Here is a 22024-nt window from a genome sequence, read left to right as displayed (position 1 = left end):
TCTCTCCACCAACAAACACAACACTGTAAGTCAGCTATCCTCCAAAAAAAGTAAACACTAACTTTAAAAAAGAAAAACAAGGGTTAATGAGCCACAGGCTTCTGGCGTGTGCCAGAAGAAACCACGGACTAGGAGTCACCCTAAGGCTCTGGTTACTGTAGCAACAGGACTAGGGCATGAAGAAATCCTGTCTCCTTGTGGCCATCTCCCACTACAGAAACTTGAAAGCTATCGCCTATGCTGCAGTGAAATAAGAAAAAAGTTTTTTCTCTTTGGCCTTTTGATTCCTTCTCTACTTTAGCTGTTCCTGATCTACCGTCTGCGTTGATAACTGTTTCCTTCTTTTCAGAAGATTAACCTATTGACTGTTTTGAAACAAAGCAAAAAGGAACAAGAACATAGGAACCTTATGCCTTTGTGGAAATAAATGTTTTTTGGAGGAAATAGATGGCTTTAATCCCCAAGATGGAAGAGGAGAGAACACAGTAGACTTGTGCCTCAAGAACTGTGTCTCCCCTGATAGGGAATCGAGGGGATCACACAGCTGGGGCTCATAGTCAGAGTTGGAGATAAAGAGCAAACATATAAGGATCCTGTATTCTTTCTTTTTGCATTGTTTCAAAACAGTCAATAGGCTGGCATCAGGGAGCCCAGTAACTTGGGTCCAGCAGGCAGTCACAGGAGTTGGGGCCATTGTCTTGTACATTGCATTGAGGCTCTCTTTCCATAATGCAAAAGGAGAAAAACTATAAGGGGAGGTTTGCAGAGAGAGTACCGTAAAGTTAAGCATCAAGATGTGACTAGCATAAAATTAAAAGAAAATAGATGTGAAATATGGCTCATGCAGAGTTAGAGGGTGATGGGTGTGGGATATCCCTGGGGAAGAGCATGGAAACCCACTCCAGTATTCTTGCCTGGAGAATTTCATGGACAGAAGAGCCTGGTGAGCCACAGTCCATGGGATCACAAAGAGTCAGACACAACTGAGTGACTCTCACACACAAACACACAGGTGCAGGATATAGCTTACAAAACAGGTTAGTCTTCTGAAAAGAAGGAGACTTAACTATCAATGCTGGCTGTAGATCAGGAACAGTTAAAGTAGAGAAGGACTCAAAAGGCAAAAGAGAAAAAACTATTTCTTATTTCACTGCAACACTTAAAAACACTTCATATTCACAAGGACTGATGGGCTGTAAATGATACCGGCACTTTAAAAATGTCCATGGGTAACTAACTGAAAACAAAAACTGGGTAGACTGTGAAGATGAAAATTTCCAGTCAATTCCACACACACTGGTTAAAACCAAAGCCCATGAAAACGTGCTGCACATCAGAAATTGTTAAATACGTGCAAATCAAAACCACAGCGAGCGAACACTGCAGCTGTTTGAAAGGCCACCCTCAGTCTACAAAGGAAAACGATGGAGAAGACACGGAGGAAAGAGAACACTCAAGGGCTGATGAGATGTACATGCTGAGGATCACTGTGGAGAGGAGCATGGAACTGCCTTTGTTAATTTTCAGTAAGACAAACATATTGATTCCAGCCCAGGTCACAGGGGGACTTAAAACATGTCCTGCTCAGCGTTCCCTCATCGTCAGCACCAGCAAGGGCAGAAAGTGCCTGAACAGCAGCTCAGCCCAAAGCCGGCAGACAGCCTCGGTGAGGGACACACAGGCAAGTCTCTGCCTCCTCTGGCGGTTAACAGGGCTTCCCCCTGACAGCAAAGGGCTCCTTAACTCCAAATTCATTTTGCACAGAGAAGAGGAAAGAATCAGACATAAACTATAAACTAAATCAAGTATCTTTATTTTTAAATATAAAAAGTGAAGGATAAAAGCAGTAAAAATTACACTTCAAGTGAATAAATTACAAACCAAATCAACTATATATTCTGACTTATATAAAACAGAGGAGGAGGATGGAAGTCACACAGACTACTGTGAGTGAGCGGCCCTTGTCTGTGTGGGTACCACCCGGGTTCTCCAGCCGTCTCCTGCTGCCAGACTCGGCTGCAGATGCCATCCGGGAATCGGAGCTGCTCTGTCCATCACACCGGGAGGAGCTTTCTTTGTCCCCGGGCGCAGAGAGAACCCAAGTGTATGCCTTCAGGCGCCTCTTCTGGCAGGCTCCACGGAGAAGGCTCAGCCTGAACCGTGTTCTTCACGTTCTTCTCCTGCAGGTTAACGGTGGTAAAATGAGGCGAAGGAAGTGCCTAGAACTTGGCCACCTCCCCTTTCTGCAGCTGATTTACTTTCTTCTCCTTCTGTAAGTAACTTTTTTGTATCAAAACAGAAATGGCGCATTTCCACAGTTCTCACCGGGATTTTGGGCTTCAAAGGTCCTCTGTCATGGGTGATTGTTGGGCTCTTATCACTATTGGCTGCTCCCTAACCTCATCTTCTTGGGTGGGTTTGGGTTCTGTTCTTCCAAACAAAGGCAAGGAGTCCTGGGGACAGTGAGTGGAATTTCTTTCTTATTGGGAACACCCACAACACCTAACAAGATACGATAAGGGCAAGGTTTTCCATAACTTTAAAGTGTTTATCCTCCAATACCCTCTTTGCTTCTCGCTGTTTGATTCTTTTCTCCATTTCAAAATCAAAGCCAATAGGCACGGTGGGTGGCTTTTCTGGCAGTTTCTTAGGGAAAATGGACCCACTGTAAAGAATTCCAGAATACAGTTAACGTGCTTTAAATGTGCAGAGCCCTGCTTCTACAGAATTACATTTCTTGGGTTTTCCACTTGTTTCAAACACCTCCACCACCTCTTGCTGCATTTTTATTCTCTTCTCTGACTCTTGCTTCTCACTACTTTTTAGGATCTTCTGTATATGGGAAGAAAAACATGGAAAGAATAGGTATGTGTTTGTGCATGGCTGAATTAAGCTCCTGTACCCCTTATACAAACACAACATTGGCCATCAACTCTATTCCAATATAAGATCAAAACGAAATTGCACACAAAGAGAAGAAAGGGGCATGAAAAATTCTGCCGCCTTGTGGCCGTTTTCCGTAACAACAACGTCAAAAGCTGTGCTGATGGACACTTTAATATTCAGAGGGCCCATGGGGTTGTGAGTAAACACACCCGCCTTCAAGGAATTTTCTAGGACTGTTTATCAAAACACAGGGCAGACGTTCAAGAGTCAATTGCAAGAGGTTTCACTATACTCTTTTAAAAAAAAATCATAGGAAATGATGTCAATCTTGCTAAATATTTGGGCTTCCCTGGTGGCTCAGAGGGTAAAGCATCTGCTGTGATGCAGGAGACCAGGTTCGATCCCTGGGTCGGGAAGATCCCCTGGAGAAGGAAATGGCAACCCACTCCAGTATTCCTGCCTGGAGAATCCCATGGACAGAGGAGAAATCCAAATCAAAACTACAATGAGGTATCACCTCACACCGGTCAGAATGGCCATTGCCAAATGCTCTACAAAGAACCAAGGCTGGAGCGGGTGTGGAGAGATGAGAACCCTCCCCCATCGATGCTGGAACGTCAATGGAGACAGCGTGCGTGCTAAGTCACTTCAGTCGTGTCCAGCTCTTTTCGATCCCATGGACTGTAACCTGCCAGGCTCCTCTGTCCATGGGATTCTCCAGGCAGGAATACTGGAGTGGGTTGCCGTGCCCCCCTCCAGGGGATCTTCCCAAGCCAGGGATTGAACCCGCGTGTCTTATGTTTCCTGTGTTGGCAGATGGGTTCTTTACCACTAACGCCACCTGGGAAACACATGGAGACAGTGTGAAGGTTCCTTAAATAATGAAACTGGGAACAAAATTACGATATTCCTGTCGACTTAAAAAAGAGGCACAACCTAAAAGTTGAGTTATGTTTTATTCATTGGGAACTTAGGATTTCAAGCCCAGGAGACACCATCTCGGGTAACTCTGAGGGAACTGCTCCCAGGAGGTGAAGGGAGGAGCCAGGTTACACAGAACTCTGTAACGAAGGGCAGGTGGTCTGAACATCAAGACTATTGCTAAAGAAAGCCAGATACCCTGAGGGAAGGGATTTAGTGCTCTTCTGTGTGCGGGAAGATGCCTGAAATCACTCCTTTCAGGTCACCTCATCTGTCTGGGGCCAGCGTCCTGTTTTCACGTCCTGAGCTTCCTTTCCTCAGGGCTCGCCTTAGAGCGTCTGCAGTCTGACGGCTGCTAGAGAGCAGACATGCCTCTCCTTCCTGAGCGCCCCGAGGGCTCCCTGGCTCACTGGAGGGCTGCAATTGCTGGTGACTCTGACATCCTTGTTTGCTGACACAGCAGGAAACAGCCCACTTCTCACTCCCTAACACCCTACACACAAATAAACTCTAAATAGTTTACAGATCTCAATGTGAGGACACTCTAAACCCTTGACGAAAATATAGGCGAAAATGCTTGTAATGTGTTGTAAGGGGCTTCCCTGGTGGCTCAGTGGTAAAGAATCCATCTGCCAGTGCAGGAGATATGGGTTCGATCCCTGGTCCGGGAAGATCCCACATGCCACAGAGCAACTAAGCCCATGCACAACTATGGAGCCTGTGCTCTAGAACCCGGGAGCCACAACTCCTGAAGCCCACGCTCTCCAGTCCATGCTCCACAACAACAGAAGCCACCATAATGAGAAGCCCGCACTCTGTAACTAGAGAGTAGCCCCCACCCTCCACAACTAGAGGAAAGCCTGAGCAGCAACCAAGACTCAGCACGGCCAAAAATAAATAAATAAAATTCTTTTGTAAAAGAGCGTAGTTTAAAAAAAAATGTGTTGTAAATCACAGCAAGTTCTTTCTGGATCTATATCTTAAGAGTAACAATAACAATAAAATAGACAACTTGGAAGAAATGGACAAATTCTTAGAAAAGTATAACTTTCCAAAACTGAACCAGAAAGAAATAGAAGATCTTAGCAGACCCATCACAAGCAAGGAAATCAAAACTGTAATCAGAAATCTTCCAGGAAAAAAAAGCCCAGGACCAGATGGCTTAACAATAAATAAAAGTAGGACAAAGGGATGTAATTAACCTTAGCAAAATTTTCACAGCAAAGGAAACCCTAAATAAAAGAAAAAGACAACACTCAGAATAGGAAAAATGTTTCAAACAAAGATCCCCGCAAAGAATTCATCTCCAAAACATACAGACAGCTCAAGCAGCTCAATATCAAAAAACAAAAATACCCAATAAGAAATGGGCCAAAGATCTCAATGGACATTTCATGAAGAAGGCATACAGATGGCCATTAAGCACTTGAAAAGGTGCTCAGCACCACTAATGGTTAGAGGAATGCCAATCAAAAGTCCAGGGAGCTATCACCTCACCCCAGTCAGAACGGCCATCTCAGAGAACCTCCAACAATAGGTTGCAGAGGATGTGGAGAGAAGCGAACTCCCCGGCACTTGTGGTGGGAATGTAAATCGGCCCATCCATTAGGCAGAGAGTATGAGGTTTCTTTTTAAAAACTAAACATAAAAGTACCATAGGATCCAGCAATCCCACACCTGGGTGTAGATACGGAGAAAACCAAAATTTGAAAAGACACCTGCAGCCCTGTGATCACAGCTGCACTAGGACCATAAGCAGGACACGGCAGCAATCTGACAACAGAACACAGATGAACAGATAAAGAAGATGGGGCACCCAGACATAACACAGTACTATTCAGCCATTAAAGGGGATCGAATAATGACATTTCCAGCCACAGGGAGGAAAGTAGAGGTGATCATTCTAAGTGAAGTAGGGGAAACAGAGCAAGGTAAGAATCATATGGCATCACTTCTAGGTGGAATCTAAAAATGGAGACACGTGAACTTCTTTACCAAAGAGAAATGGCCTCACTGACATGGTTCCCAAGAAGAAGCTTACAGCTCCCAAGGAGGAAAAGCAGAGGGCAGGGAGAAATGAGCTGGTTCAGATTAACATACACACACTACTTTTATAAAACCATCCACAGGGACCCACTGCATAGCACAAGGAACCCTCCTCAACACTCCGTAATGACTTACGTGGGACGAGACCCTGAATAAGAACATGCTGTGTCCAGCTATGCATGACTCACACCTGGAAGGACACCCCTCACTCATCACTGTGCTCAGTCGCTCAGTCGTGTCCAACTTTTTGCGACCCCATGGACTGTAGCCTGCTAGTCTCCGCTGTCCATGGAATTTTCCAGGAAATAATACTGGAGTGGGTTGCCATTTCCTTCTCCAGGGCATCTTCCCAACTCAGGGATCAAATCTGAATCTTTCACATTGAAGGAGGAAACAGACAGAACAGGCTTCATTGAGCTATATGCCCAGTATCTATGGAAACGACATACCAACTGGAAAACCAGACACCCTCCCCCACCATGGAAGAGCCCCAGGGTTTGTACCTAGACTCCTCATTGCCTAAAAGAATATCCTAATTATCTGTGTAACCAAATAGAATCACAAATTCTATTATGCTTATTGGGGTATGACCACAGGCCTATTGATAATTGTCCACTGTTAACTACCTAGGCTTAAGGCATACAAATCACAGATGTGAAAGATACAAATTGTATCTTTCTTTTCCCCTGTTCAGACTAGTTCAGAGAATTTGGGGAGGTGGGTTTGACCACATACACTTAGGGTATATGAGGTTTCCACAAAAAGCTGGTCGGGGTCCTTGGCTAAGAAACTCTGCCTTGGGCCTGCTGGTGTAATAAACTGCACTGCACTATCTGCATTGTCCTTCTGAGTGAGTTTGGTTCCCAGGACGCATGGCTACAACATTTAGCACATTGGTCAGGAAACTCACTTTGAGGAGACAAGTCCCATTTGGGACTACTCCGAGTCCTTGCAGCTTGAATCTTCTAGAGGGGAGAAGGTGCCTTGCCCTTCTGGAAGGATTCTGCTTCTAAACGCCTGGACCTTTCACGTTAGCAGGTAGTGTTCGGCAGCAGGGGAACTGAGCACTCGGGTGAGGGGGAACCCCCACCCCACCCCGGCAGGGTGGAAGAGGGGGCCTGAACACCTCCCTGGGAGGGACTGGAAGGGGCTCGGACCCACAGGAGCCTGGAATAGGCAGGTGGCAGTGATTGCTTGGTACAAGTTCTTGATACAGAGCATGTTAGGGCTTAGGAAGGAAATCTGTGAAGATCATTAGGAGGTGTGTCCACGCCCTCTTGGGGAAAATTATTACCAAGCGATCGCCTGGGGGTTTTTAGGAGAAGAAACTTGGTCTTCATGTGCTCGTACTCTGCCCTCCCCTGGGAGGTGTCCCCTCTGCTGTGAAATTCTTGACCCCCTTGGAATTGTCAGGCTTAGAAGGAGGAGAATACATAAGTGAGTACAAATTGGCTTTTCCAGAGACTGCCTGGGACATGGGATATTTAACTCATCTGTGTCTTCATCCGCACCTGATCAAGCCCACCAAGGCAAAACGGACTTTAAAAGTTAAGGGAGAAACAGTCTTGGACGACGTGGTGTTCTGGTTCAGCCATGCTGACCAGCTGGTGAAGACACACCTATCCCCCTCTGCCTCTGGGATCTGGCAGGTAAGGCAAGGAGGCGGAATGGCAATTTAAGTGTTTCATTGAGTGGAAATATCAGAAGTACATAGGGTACTGAGAACTTCATAGACAGAACGAAAAGGAAAAGTAGAAGAAGGTCTGAGAAGGTAAGCAAGATGGGAGGAAGTGAATCTAAGGCAACTATATTGGAGTGCATGATTTCAAATTTAAAGAAGGGATTTGGAGGAGACTATGGGGTGAAGATGACCCCTAACCACCTCTACATACTCTGTGAGGTCGAATGGCCCCCTGTGGGAGTAGGATGGCCACCAGAGAACACCATGAACTTAAAAATAGTGGAAGCAGTCTATACAGTAGTCACAGGAGAGCCAGGACACCCAGATCAGTATCCATATATTGACTCATGGCTAGAGTTAGCTCAGGAGAAGGCAATGGCACCCCACTCCCGTACTTTTGCCTGGAAAATCCCATGGACAGAGGAGCCTGGTAGGCTGCAGTCCATGGGGCTGCTAAGAGTCGGACATGACTGAGCAACTTCACTTTCACTTTTCACTTTCATGCATTTGAGAAGGAAATGGCAACCCACTCCAGTGTTCTTGCCTGGAGAATCCCAAGTACAGGGGAGCCTGGTGGGCTGCCATCTGTGGGGTTGCACAGAGTCGGACACGACTGAAGCGACTTAGCAGCAGCAGCAGGGTTAGCTCAAGACCCTCCTACTTGGACAAGGTTCTGTATCCAGAAGAGAAAAGGAAAAATATTAATGGCACAAAAATTGACTGATGATAAAAAAGGAAATTCTACAGGATTTGGACGGGGATGGCCTGACCCCTCCCCCATACTGGATGATGACGCGCCCGCTGCCCAGTGTTCCACCAGGACTGGAGGCCGCCTAACGCCCGATCCAGGGCCGGGTGAAGTTCCTGCAGCAGCCGCTGCTCCTCCGCCAGTTCTCCTGGAGGCTGTAGAGCTGCCACCTCGGCAGGCTCCGATCCCAGCGATGGAGACCTCTGGTCAACGCCCCCAGAATTCCACCTCAGCTGGACCTCCTCGATTGTATCCACCTCTCCCGGTGAGTACTGATGGGGAGGGGGAAGAAAACACAGGAATTAGAGGCTGCTTGCCTCCAAGGAACAGGGGGAAAGAACCCCACTACAGATGCCCCTCAGAGAGCTACAGCAGCCTCCGGGTCAGGACGCATGTGGGCACTACCATCAGCCCCCCACAGCCTATTATTGCCAGCCATTTTCCTCTATGGATGTATTAAACTGGCAGAAACATGCTCCACCTTACTCGGGGGAGCCACAGCCATGATTAGGCCAACGGAGACTATTGTTCGAACCCACCGCCCTACATGGGGTGACATAATCCAACTGCTAGTCTCCTTTCTCGGCCCTGAGGACAGACACAGGATCCTCACTGAGGCCAGAAAATGGTTCAGAGAAACGGCACCTGAGGGTCCTCAAACCCGCAGCGGTGGGAGAACCAGCCACCCCTGATGAGAGGCCCGGCTGGGGCTGTGACACAGAGGAAGGGAGGGTCCTCAAACCCGCAGCGGTGGGAGAACCAGCCGCCCCCGGTGAGAGGCCCAACTGGGGCTGTGACACAGAGGAAGGGAGGGTCCTCAAACCCGCAGTGGTGAGAGAACCAGCCGCCCCCGGTGAGAGGCCCAACTGGGGCTGTGACACAGAGGAAGGGAGGGGCCGCCTGGACAGACATCAGGCGGGTATTTTACAAGGCCGCAAGGAGGGGCCCAAAAACCTGAGTATGGCAAAACCCCCCGAAGTGATTCAAAGGGAAAGCGAATCACCCTCTGAGTTCTACAAAAGACTGTGTGAGGCCTGTAGACTTTATACGCCAATAGATCCAGAGGCTACTGGGTCTCAGATGGTGATAAATGCAGCCTTTGTGTATCAAGCCTACCCCGAAAATGTCAGATGGGGGGACTCCAAGTGACTCATGAATTTTCATACATCCCTGAATGCCCAGTACCGTTGTTGGGAAGAGACTTGCTGTCTAAATTGGGGGCACAAGTGACCTTTCCCCCCACAAAAGACCCACTGTTCGAGTGGGCTCAACCACCCATTTACTCTTCCTCTCGGTAACCCCTCAAGATGAATGGAGGTTGCACGATCTCCCGGAAGGGAAACCAGACAGGCTAAACAGTCGAGAAAGAGAGTTAACTCAACAATTCCCTGAGGTCTGGGCAGAAGACAACCCACTCCCCCCCAGGCTTGCAAAACAAGTCCCACTGGTAACAGAACTCAAACCTGGTACAATTACGTCAGGCCCGCCTTGGGCCTGCCAGACCTTGCTAAGCCGTTTACTCTTTACGTGACTGGAAAGGACAAGGCGGCTATGGGCGTGTTGTCCCAGACTATGGGGACGCGGGACAGACCCGTGGCTTCTCTCGAAATGGCTGGACAACATTGCCCCTGGGTGGCTGGGATGCTTACAGGCAGTGGCTGCAGTTGCCTTACTGGTCCAGGAGGCAACCAAGCTGACTTTGGGCCAAGATTTGATCGTAAAAGTCCCGCATGAGGTCAACACCCTCCTGCGAGGGGACCCCCATAAATGGCTGTCAACATCCCAGATTACTCAGTACCATGGACTGTTATATTGAGCCTTGTCAGGCCCTGAATCTGGCCACTCTCCTTCCTGTGGGAGAAGGTGGGCCCTCACATGATTGCAAGGAAACCCTAGAAGAAGTTTATGCCATCAGACCTGACTTGAGAGACCAGCCAGTCCCAGAGATTGGGTCTTGTACCCCAATGGCACCAGCCTGGTGAAACAAGGACAACGACTGCCGGGATGTGCAGCAGTCATGGAAGAAACCATCGTTGAGGCTAGCTCTCTGCCATCACACTGGTCTGCTCAACAGGCTGAACTATATGCTCTAATCCGGGCCCTCCAGCTGCCAAAAGGTAAGAAGACAAACATTTACACAGACTCCAGGTAGGCTTTTGCCACACTACGTGTACACGGGGCTCTGTATAAGGAGAGAGGCCTTTGACAGCTAGTGAAAATGATATTAAAAATAAGGAAGAAATTAAGACCCTATTAGATGCTGCCTGGGAACCAGAAAGGATCGCAGTCATACACTGCTGAGGACATCAAAAAGAGGATACCCCCCGGGCAAGGGAACAGACTGGCAGATGAGACCACTAAACAAGCAACCAAGGGCTTGGGGGTGACAAGTGAAGCCTCTATTAAAGCTCTCATATTGGCAGAGCTGCCTGAGCTAATGCTAGACTCTCCAAAATACACTGAAGCCCAAAACCAACTAGCCAAAGCAGAAGGGGCCATCAAGACTGAAAAGGGATGGTGGGAATTGCCAAGTGGCAAATTATTGGTACCGGAGGAGCTGGCACCCACTCTGGTAAGCCAAACACACCAAGTGACCCATCTAGGCCATGATAAACTGGAAGAACTAATTTGAAAATATTTCTTGGTTCCCCGCTTCTCTTCCCTATGCAGGACAGAATCTCAGAACTGCACTGCCTGCTCACAGGTCAGTGCTGCCTCTCGGCACAGACGGAAACCTCCAGGGATTCAGCTAAAAGGCACACTGCCCTTTGAACACCTGGGAGTGGACTTCACTGAAATGAAACCTCACCGACACTACCATTACCTGCTGGTCATAGTATGTACATTCTCGGGATGGGTAGAAGCTTTTTCTATCCAGACTGAAAGAGCATCTAAAGTAGCCTGGTGCCTGCTTAGGGAGATAGTTCCCACATTTGGATTTCCTACCAGCATTGGATCGGACAATGGCCCGGCTTTCGTAGCTGATTTAGTATAACAAGTAAGCAAAACTTTAAACATCAAGTGGAAATTACATACAGCATATAGGCCCCAGAGTTCTGGGATGGTGGAAGGAACCAACTGAACATTTAAAGAGACTCTCCAAGTGGATCTTAGAGACTGACTGTGGGGGGGACTTGTTTCCGACGGCTCTGCTCAGACCCAGGATGACCCCACGGTCCCATGGCTCTTCTCCATACAAAATAGTGTATGGGAGGCCCCCTCCCATAATAAAACAGGTGTCAACAAATTTGCCTCAGGTAAGAGGAGATGAGATTTCACAGCAGATGAAACAACTGGGTAAGGTAATAAATCAGGTAACTCAGTTTGTACAAGAAAGCATGCTGTTCCCCCTTGGGGAACAGATTCACGAATCTGTGCCCGGGGATCAGGTGTGGTCAAGGACTGGAAACGACTCCTTGGCCCCACATTGGAAGGGTCCATGTACTGTTGTTCTAACCAGCCGTACTGCAGTTAAAGCTGCAGGTGTCACCCCCTGGATCCACCACATGAGGGTGAAGAGAGCATACCACACAGACCTGGAGGACGCCGAGGGGACTACACAAAAGGACCCCACTGATCCCCGTGAAACCAAGATCATCTTAAAGAAGAAAAAGAGATGGAGCTCTACAATCAACTGCTGCTACAAGGACTTGCTGGTATCCTCTTGAGACTAACCATAGTTTCAGTACAAAGAGGGACCTGTGCTATAATTAAAGTTGAATGTTGTGTATATATTCCTGAATTATCTGGCTATATATCAGTCACCCTAGATGACATGAAAGGTCAGATAAAAGTTATGTATGATGATAACCTTCCTTTTTGAACTTAAGTCCTATCTTGGGTGAAGGGTGATTGGTGGAGAGCTATATTTACCATTGTTATAGTTGCCTTGATAGTTCTGCTTTGTGGACCTTTTATTTTACAATGTATTATGAACTCTGTAACCCAAAGTTTGATGTCGTTCTCCCAAATTGGAGGTCGGAGAGTCAGGGTGAAATATATCCCTATGAATGATGCTCATACTATGAGTTAAGAGCATCAGGAGGGGGGAATGAAGGAGGAAACAGACAGAACAGGCTCCATCTTGAAAGCAGGACTCCATCTTGGGCCGGACTGTGGCCTTTGAGCTGTACGACCAGTATCTATGGAAACGACATAGCAACTGGAAAACCAGGTGCCTGGATGGAAGAGCCCCAGGGCTCGTCCCTAGACTCTCTGTTGCCTAAAGGACTACCCTAATTATCTGTGTAACCAAATAGAGCCATAAATTCTATTATGCTTATTGGGGTAGGACCACAGGCCTATTGATAACTGTCCACTGTTAACTACCTAGGCTTAAGGCATATGAATCACAGGTTAACTTTGATTGTATCTTTCTTTTCCTTTGTTCAGACTAGTTTCAGGGAATTTGGGGAGGTGGGTTTGGGCACATACATTTATGACCAGAAAAACTGGTCAGGGTCCTTGGCTAAGAGGAGACTCTGCCTTAGGCCCGCTGGTCAAATAAACTGCACTCCACTATCTGCATTGTCCTTCTGAGTGAGTCTGTTTCTCGGGACGCATGGCTACAACAGGAAAACTGATAGGGAGGGCCAGGCCTATGATTTGGCTATCTGTGGATTCTTTACAGCAGGAAAATACTTATAGTGCAAGATTCTATGTTATGTTAGCATGTTGGTTCCACCAGTACAAGTTAATTACACTGGATAAGTAATAAAATTATCCTCAAACATCATCTTTTCCTGAACAAATATTTAGGTGATAAATAATATGATGTTGTGGGTTTTAAAATTGATTTTTAATGTTAATTTTTCTTGTTATTATTTCAAAATGCATGTTAAAAATAAAAAGTCTCTACTATCTTCATAGATTATTAATGAATAGGGTTGCTACAATTTTTCATTTAACATGCTGTAAAAATTCTTCACCAAGTATGTCCTTATGTTATTAGTGTTTTATTCATAGCATAGTTTGTTATTAATTTATAGTAGACTGAGTTGCGTAAACATCTTATTCAACATTTTAGATATTTCTGATTTTTTTAATAAATGAAATATCATCTTCCATAAAACTTAACATCACTTTATTTCACTCTTAGAATAATTTTTAGGGTTGGGGTTACTTGCATAAAAAATATAGTCATTTTTAGGACTCTAAAAATATTTGCTAAAACATTTCCCAATTAGATAATATGAATGAAGCTGTTTCATTGCAATTTAGAAGACATCATTTTTTAAAAACCTGACTTAGAAACCTATTTTATTCTTATGATAGATTCTTTAGTGCACTTTGTATGTGTAAACACTATTTAAAAAAATAAAGCTTATATCAAGATTCCACATCTTCCTCTTGAATTAGACATTACAAAGCAGTTCATAGTAACTGTCTTATTTGACTCTCACAGGTCAACAGCTTGAACAAGTGGTGCTCTATTTTATCGGAGAGGACTCAGAAGCTTCGTGATTTCTTCAGTGACACATGACTATAAATCTGTAGCTTCTAGATTTTTTATATTGGAAACTGAACAGTTATTATTATTATTTTAATTAACTTTTCATTTTGGAGTAATTTTAGATTATTAGAAAAGTTGCCAAGATAATACAGAGTTTCTGTCTACTCCTCAATTATTTTCCCCTAATAATTATCATCTAACATTACTAGTAGTATATTTGTCAAGACTGTGGAGTGAACATTGATTATGTTACTCTTAAAGAAGCACAAGATGTTAATCATGTTTCACTAACTTCTCCACTTGTATCACTTTTCTGTTCTAGGGGTCAATCCAGGACAACACAGCACATTTTAAATAATTTCTGATCATAAACCTTGTGATCATAAACTCTGAGGACACCATCCTCTCCATTACCTAAGTATTAACAGAAATTTTAGAAATTCTTTTTATCTAAAAAAAAAAAAAAGAGCAGTTTGATTTGTTCATATTTAATGAGCATTTGATTCTAAAATAGTATTTCTTAGAAACTTCCCTGTCAGGAAGCATTTAACGGGAGGCTTCCTGTGTGCTGTTTTGGATCTGTCAGGAATCCTCTGTTCCTTATTAATTCCTGAATATTCAGGAATTAAGAGGAGGGGCAAGCCTTTCCCAGAACTGAGGAATCCAGGCATCTCCTTCGTTAGTTTTTCAATATGGTGATAAGTACCCTCTTCCTTCTTATGAACCATAGGGTAAAAAGTGATTGTTTACAACTCTCTCTCTTTAATATGAATCGCCTTATGTTTTGTAAGTCTGGAATTTTAATCTTTATCTTTGCTGAGAATAACTACCTTGTAAGACAGTATATATGCCCACAGCATGCTGATTAAAACACCTTTGCTCCATCAGAGCTGGGGTCCCTGTGTCTTCCCTTCTTTCTTTCTTTCTCTCTGTCTCTCTCTCTCTCTATCTCTCTATTTCTGGCTGATTCCCTGGAGCCCAAAAGCCAGCTGCATAACCCAGGGAATATCAGCCTCTTTCTTTTCACTCTCTCATCATCGACTCCGGACCACCAGGGTCCGGTTCAATAAAGGACCAACACTTCCCAGATTAGGGAAGTACAGAGCCTAATAATTACTTGTTAGATTAATACAGAGCCTTGCTCTTTCTCTCCACTATTTGTATTATTTGATTTTCTTTGTACAATGACACTACCTGTAAAAGAAGTGGGCTCCTGAGGATCTGGGCTTCCTAGGTGATGCTAATGGATAAGAACCTGCCTGCCAATCCAGGAGACAGAAGAGGTGCAGGTTTGACCCCTGGGTCGGGAAGATCCCCTGGAGAAGGGCATGGCAATCCATTCCAATATTCTTGCCTAGAGAATCCCATGGACAGAGGGGCCTGGCAGGCTACCGTCCATAAGGTCACAAAGAGTCGGACACAACTGAAGCAACTTAGTACCCACACACGCACACATGAGGGTCTGAAGACTATAAAATTGTATTCAGGATTATTAAAAACTTAAAAGTGTTGCAAATTTAAATGATACCATATCTTCATTGTGGTAACCAATAAAACTATTTTATATTTGTGAATATGTAAAAGGATGAGTAAAGATATTTGTAAGCCTAGATCATGGTAAAGCAGAAATCGGGAGTAAAAGATTGTCATTTCTGCTCTGTGTCAAAGGCTCTGGGAGCTTGTTCTCACTGATGGCAATTTTCTCCAATGCATCTAACTGCATTAATGACTTTATCAACATCAATATTGCCTTATCTGATTCTTCCAAGAACCTTATCAATAGGTATTGTTATTATACACAATTGCAGAATAGAATCTGAGCTCTTGAGAATTTTAAGTAACTTTTCTCATCACATAATATAACTTAGTACAAGAGCTTTGATTTGAACCTATGAATCAGGTCTCTATGAATCTGGACCTGATGTCTGTATTTCATTTCATTGTCTCTGCATATATTGATAGTCTTTACTCTTTAATATATAGTCATTAACTGATCCAATGATCTTATAAGGTTTGTTTCATGTTCTTGTTTGCTTGATGACATACCTGAATATGGAGTTCAGAGTACAGGCGCTGTTTAGGGATGTCTAGTACCCTGGAACGGAGAAGGCAATGGCATCCCACTCCAGTACTCTTGTCTGAAAATCCCATGGATGGAGGAGCGTGGTAGGCCCATGGGGTCGCACAGAGTCGGACACGACTGAAGCAACTTAGCAGCAGCAGCAGAACCCTGGAAACAATTTGTTTTAAAGTAAGTAAAAAGACGTGTTGTATATACATCTTTATATTTGCTAGTTTTATTCATATTTTCAATCATTTTTGTTAGCTGTCAGTGTCATTCATAAAAATTAACTCATTTTTAATTCTTTCAGAAAGCCCAATTATTCTTTTACTTCCCTATTTAACAAGCATAGATAGTATGTATATGTACACACACACACACACTCACTTGCCACTTGACTGATGAATTTCCCATATGTACAAGGAAGGACACAATCATATCTCCCTGGTTGTTTAGCAGTAAAGAATCCACCTGCCAATGCAGGAGACACAGTTTCAATCCCTGTATCCGGAAGATCCCCTGGAAAAGGAAATGACAACCCACTCCAAGGTTCTTGTATGGGAAATCCTATGAACAGATGAGCCTGACAGGCTACAGGGGTCACAAAGAGTCAGACATGACTGAGCGACTAAACAGCAACAAAGGACAGTCATTCTTCAAAGCTGTGTCTTGCTATGAGAAATGAAGTCAAAAGTTGGAGTAATATCTGGATGACTAATGGAAAAGCTTTCTGTGGGTAAGCTATTTGGCTTTTTAAGTGAGAGAAGAGTCACTAAAATCAGTAAGGGCATTTTATCATAAGCAGCAATTTCACATTTTCCAATTTGACCCTCACTATAATTGTATGATTATATGATTATCAAACTACCACACAACTGCACTCATCTCACACACTAGTAAAGTAATCCTCAAAATTCTCCGAGCCAGGCTTCAGCAATACGTGAACCGTGAACTTCCAGATGTTCAAGTTGGTTTTAGAAAAGGCAGAGTAACCAGAGATCAAATTGCCAACATCTGCTGGATCATCGAAAAAGCAAGAGAATTCCAGAAAAATATCTATTTCTTCTTATTGACTATGCCAACGCCTTTGACTGTGTGGATCACAATAAACTGTGGAAAATTCTGAAAGAGATGGGAATACCAGAACACCTGACCTGCCTCTTGAGAAACCCGTATGCAGGTCAGGAAGCAACAGTTAGAACTGGACATGGAACAACTGACTGGTTCCAAATAGGAAAAGGAGTACGTCAAAGCTGTATATTGTCACCCTGCTTATTTAACTTATATGCAGAGTACATCATGAGAAACACTGGGCTGGAGGAAGCACAAGCTTGAATCAAGATTGCCGGGAGAAATATCAATAACCTCAGATATACAGATGACACCACCCTTATGGCAGAAAGTGAAGAGGAACTAAAGGGCCTCTTGATGAAAGTGAAAGAGGAGAGTGAAAAAGTCTGCTTAAAGCTCAACATTCAGAAAACTAAGATCATGGCATCTGGTCCCATCACTTCATGGCAAATAGATGGGGAAACAGTGGAAACAGTGTCAGACTTTATTTTTCTGGGCTCCAAAATCACTGCAGATGGTGATTGCAGCCATGAAATTAAAAGACGCTTACTCCTTGGAAGGAAAGTTACAACCAACCTAGACAGCGTATTAAAAAGCAGAGACATTACTTTGCCAACATGAGCAGTTTTTCATGTGCTTATTGGTCATTAGTATCTCTCCTTTTATCAAATGTCTGTTGAAATATTTTGCTCATATTTAATAGATTTTGTCTGTTAATTGTTGAGTTATAAGAGTTTTTAAAACTGTATTGTAAAAAAAAAAAAAAACTGTATTGTATATAGCAGTCTTTCATCAGATACATGTTTGTAAAAGTTTCTTCCCTGTCTTTGGGTTACCTATTAATTTTTAAAATATCTTTTGATGGCCGAAGTTTTACTTTACACAAAGTTTGATATATGTTTTTTCTTCTATGGTTCTTGCTTTCTTAGTTTTGTCTATAAAACTTTTGCTAAATCCACATTACAAGGGTATTACATCATGCTTATTATTTTTAAACTTTTATAGATTTACTTAACATATTTTAGTTTATGATATAGCTTGAGTTAAGTTTTGTGTATGGTACTAGATAGTGTTTGAAGTTAATTATTTCCATATGGCTATCCACTTTTTCTGGATCATTTACTGAAGACATACCTATACCTTTTGGATATTGGATATCTCTTTCAGATATTGAAGACATTCATATCCCTTTGGATCCCTTCTGGATTTCAGGAGCACCTTTGTCAAAACTTGACTTACCATCAACATGTGATTTATTTATGGGTTCTCTCTTCTTTAATCTGTTTATCAGTTGTAGACCAGTACCACATTTATCACTGTTGCTTCCTAGTAAGTCTGGAGGTCAGCTAATGTACATCCTCCAATCTTGTTCTTTTCCAAAGTTGCTTTAGATATTGTAGGTCATTTGTGCTTACATATAAATATTAGAATCAATTTTTACAGAACTGTCTGCTGGGATTGTGTTTGGGACTGCCCTAAATCTATAGATCAATGTGGATTGAACTGATGCCTTAACAATTTTGTTAAGTTTTGTTTACTTTTGAACTTTAGGCCTTTTAAGTACTATCATTACCTTACAGCAATCAGTTTATAGCTCCAATACAAGATTCAATAGAAACGGTATGACTGGATATCTTGCTTTTTTTTTTTTTCAGCTCCTAGGGGAAAAGCACTCAATATTTTATCATTAAATAGCTTTTTCATATGCCCTTTATCAGGCTAAGAAAGTTTTTTACTATTCCGTGTATATTGAGAGTAATCACAGATGATTGATGACTTTTGTCAAATGATAGTTGGTAAACACCTTCTTCCAAAAACACAAGAGAAGACCCTACACACGGACATCACCAGATGGCCAACACCAAAATCAGATCGATTATATTCTTTGCAACAAAGATGGAGAAGCTCTATACAGTGAGCAAAAACAAGACCGGGAGTTGACGTTGGCTCACACCATGACCTTCCTATTGCCAAATTCAGATTTAAATCGAAGAAAGTAGGGAAAACCACTAGACCATCCAGGTATAATTTAAACACGAAACCTATTCCTAAACCTAACCCTAACCCCTAACCCTAAAAATAATCCCAACCCTAACCCTAAACCCTAACCCCTGACCCTGACCCTGACCCTGACCCTGACCCTAACCCTAACCCCTGACCCTGACCCTAACCCTAACCCCTGACCCTGACCCTGACCCTAACCCTAACCCTAAACCCTAACCCCTGACCCTGACCCTGACCCTGACCCTAACCCTAAACACCCAAACACTAACTCTAACCCTAACCAACCACCCTAACCCTAACCCTAAAGCACTAACCCGACACACTAACCCTAATCCTAACCTGACACCCTAACACTAACCCTATCCCTAACCCTAATCCTACCCTGACCCTGACCCGGACCCTAACCTTAAACCGAAACCCTAACCCAACACCCTAACCCGACACCCTAACCCTAACCTGACACTTTAAACCCTAACCCGACACCCTAACCCTTATCCCTAACCCTAACCACTAAAAAGGAGCAACACGCCTGAAGGCTTACGTTTCCCTATGTTTTATCCCAGTGCAAAGCAGCAGCATATAAAACATTGTGATACTAGCATAAGCATTTGCATTTAAATCAAATTGGATGAAACACTCACAAATGCACGCATACTTCTCGACTAAAACAGTTTCACAAAGGCTGGCAACATTCAATTAATGAAACAATGTTTTTTTTGACAACAGATGATAGACAGTGAACTATACAAATGCATAGAAATGAAATGGGACCCTAATCAGATTAGATCTGATAGACAGAGCACCTGAAGAACAATGGACAGGTTTGTACCATTGTACAGGAGGTGGTGATCAAGACAATCCCCAAGAAGAAATGTAAAAAGGCAAAATGGTTTTCTGAAGAGGCCTTACTGAGAAAAGAAGAGAAGCTAAAGGCAAAGAAGAAAAGAAAGAATATCTCCATCTGAAAGCAGAGTTCAAAAGAATAGCAAGAACAGACAAAAATTTCTTCCTCACTGATCAGTGCAAAGAAATAGAGGAAAACAATAGAATGGGAAGGACTAGAGATCTCTTCAAGAAAATTAGAAATACCAAGGGAACATTTCATGCAAAGTTGGGCTCAATAAAGGACAGAAATGGTGTGGACCTAACAGATGCAGAAGATATTAAGAAGAGGTGGCAAGAATACACAGAACTGTACAAAATAGATCTTCACGACACAGATAACCACGATGGTGTGATCACTCACCTGGAGTCAGACGTCCTGGAGTGCGAAGTCAGGTGGGCCTTAGCAAGTATCACTATGAACAAAGCTAGCGGAGGTGATGGAATTCCACCTGAGCTATTTTAAATCCTGAAAGATGATGCTGTCAAAGTGTTGCATTCAATATGCCAGCAAATTTGGACAACTCAGCAGTGGCCACAGGACTGGAAAAGTCAATTTTCATTTCAATCCCAAAGAATGTTCAAACTACCACACAATTGCACTCATTTCACACACTAGCAAAGTAATGACCAAAATTCTCCAAGCCAAGCTTCAACAGTATGTGAACCGAGAACTCCCAGATATTCAAGCTGGATTTAGAATTCAAGAAAAACATCTACTTGTCCTTCACTGATTACGCTAAAGCCTTTGACTGTGTGGATCAAAACAAACTGTGGAAAATTCTTAAAGAAATGGAAATACCAGACCACCCTACCTACCTCCTGAGAAATCTGTATGCAGCTCAAGAAGCAACAGTTAGAACTGGACCTGGAACAACAGACTGGTTCCAAATAGGAAAAGGAGTACGTCAAGGCTGTATATTGTCACCCTGCTTATTTAACTTATATGCAGAGTACATCATGCAAGATGCTGGACTGGATGAAGCACAAGCTGGAATCAAGATTGCCAGAAGAAATATTGATAACCTCAGATATGCAGATGACACCACCCTTATGGCAGAAAATGAAGAGGAACTGAAGAACCTCTTAATCAAAGTGAAAGAGAGTGAAAAAGCCAGCTTAAAATGCAACATTCAGAAAATTAAGCTCATGGCATCCAGTCCCATCACTTCATGGCAAATAGATGGGCAACCAATGGGAAAAGGGAGAGATTTTATTTTCTTGGGATCCAAAATCACTGCAGATGGTGACTACAACCATGATATGAAAAGACACTTGCTCCTTGGAAGAAAAGCTATGACCAAACTAGACAGCATATTAAAAAGCAGAGACATTATTTTGCCAACAAAGGTCTGTCTGGTCAAAGCTGTGGTTTTCCAGTAGTCATGTATGGATGTGACAGTTGAACCATAAAGCACAGAAGAATTGATGCTTTTGAACTGTGGTGTTGGAGAAGACTCTTGAGAGTCCCTTGGACTGCAGGGAGATCCAACCAGTCCATCCTAAAGGAGATCAGTCCTGGGTGTTCATTGGAAGGACTGATGCTGAAGCTGAAACTCCGATACTTTGGCCACCTGATGCAAAGAACTGACTCATTGGAAAAGCCCCTGATGCTGGGAAAGATTGAAGGTGTGGGGAGAAGGGGACAACAGAGAATGAGATGGTTGGATGGCATCACTAACTCGATAGACTTGAGTTTGAGCAAGCTCCAGGAGTTGGTGATGGACAGGGAAGCCTCGTGTGCTGCAGTCCATGGGGTCACAAAGAGTCGGACACGACTGAGTGACTAAACTGAACTGATAGGGACGCTGGGCGTTTTTCACGTGTCTAACGGCAATGTGTATTTGTTCCTCAAAGAAATCTCATTTTGTACTCTGGCCCTTTTATCTATTTATTTATTTATTGGATGGAGGGAAGTTGTTTGTATTTCTGATATGGAGCTGCACGTGCTGTTTTTGTGTTTGGAGACAAATTCCTTGTGGATGTCTCTGTCTGCCAATATTTTTCCTATTCTGAGGGTTATCTTTTTCTTCTAGGATTTCTTTTAAGGTTTCCTTTGCTGTGCAAATGTTTTGAAGGTTAATTAAGCCTTTCCTTATTTCTGATGTATTTTCATTTTTCTTAGAGATGCATGTAAGTTTCTTAACGCAATTTAAGACAAAGCATGTTCTTCTGATACGCATGCATGCATGATAAGTTGCTTCAGTTGTGTTTGATTCTGTGGACCCTGTGGACTGTAGCCTGCCAGGCTCCTCTGTCCATAGTTTTTCA

The sequence above is a fragment of the Cervus elaphus genome, chromosome 30 (assembly GCF_910594005.1).
Source record: "Cervus elaphus chromosome 30, mCerEla1.1, whole genome shotgun sequence".
Taxonomy (NCBI): Eukaryota; Metazoa; Chordata; class Mammalia; order Artiodactyla; family Cervidae; genus Cervus; species Cervus elaphus.
The sequence above is the reverse complement of the archived record's forward strand: the minus strand, read 5'-3'. Positions refer to the sequence as shown.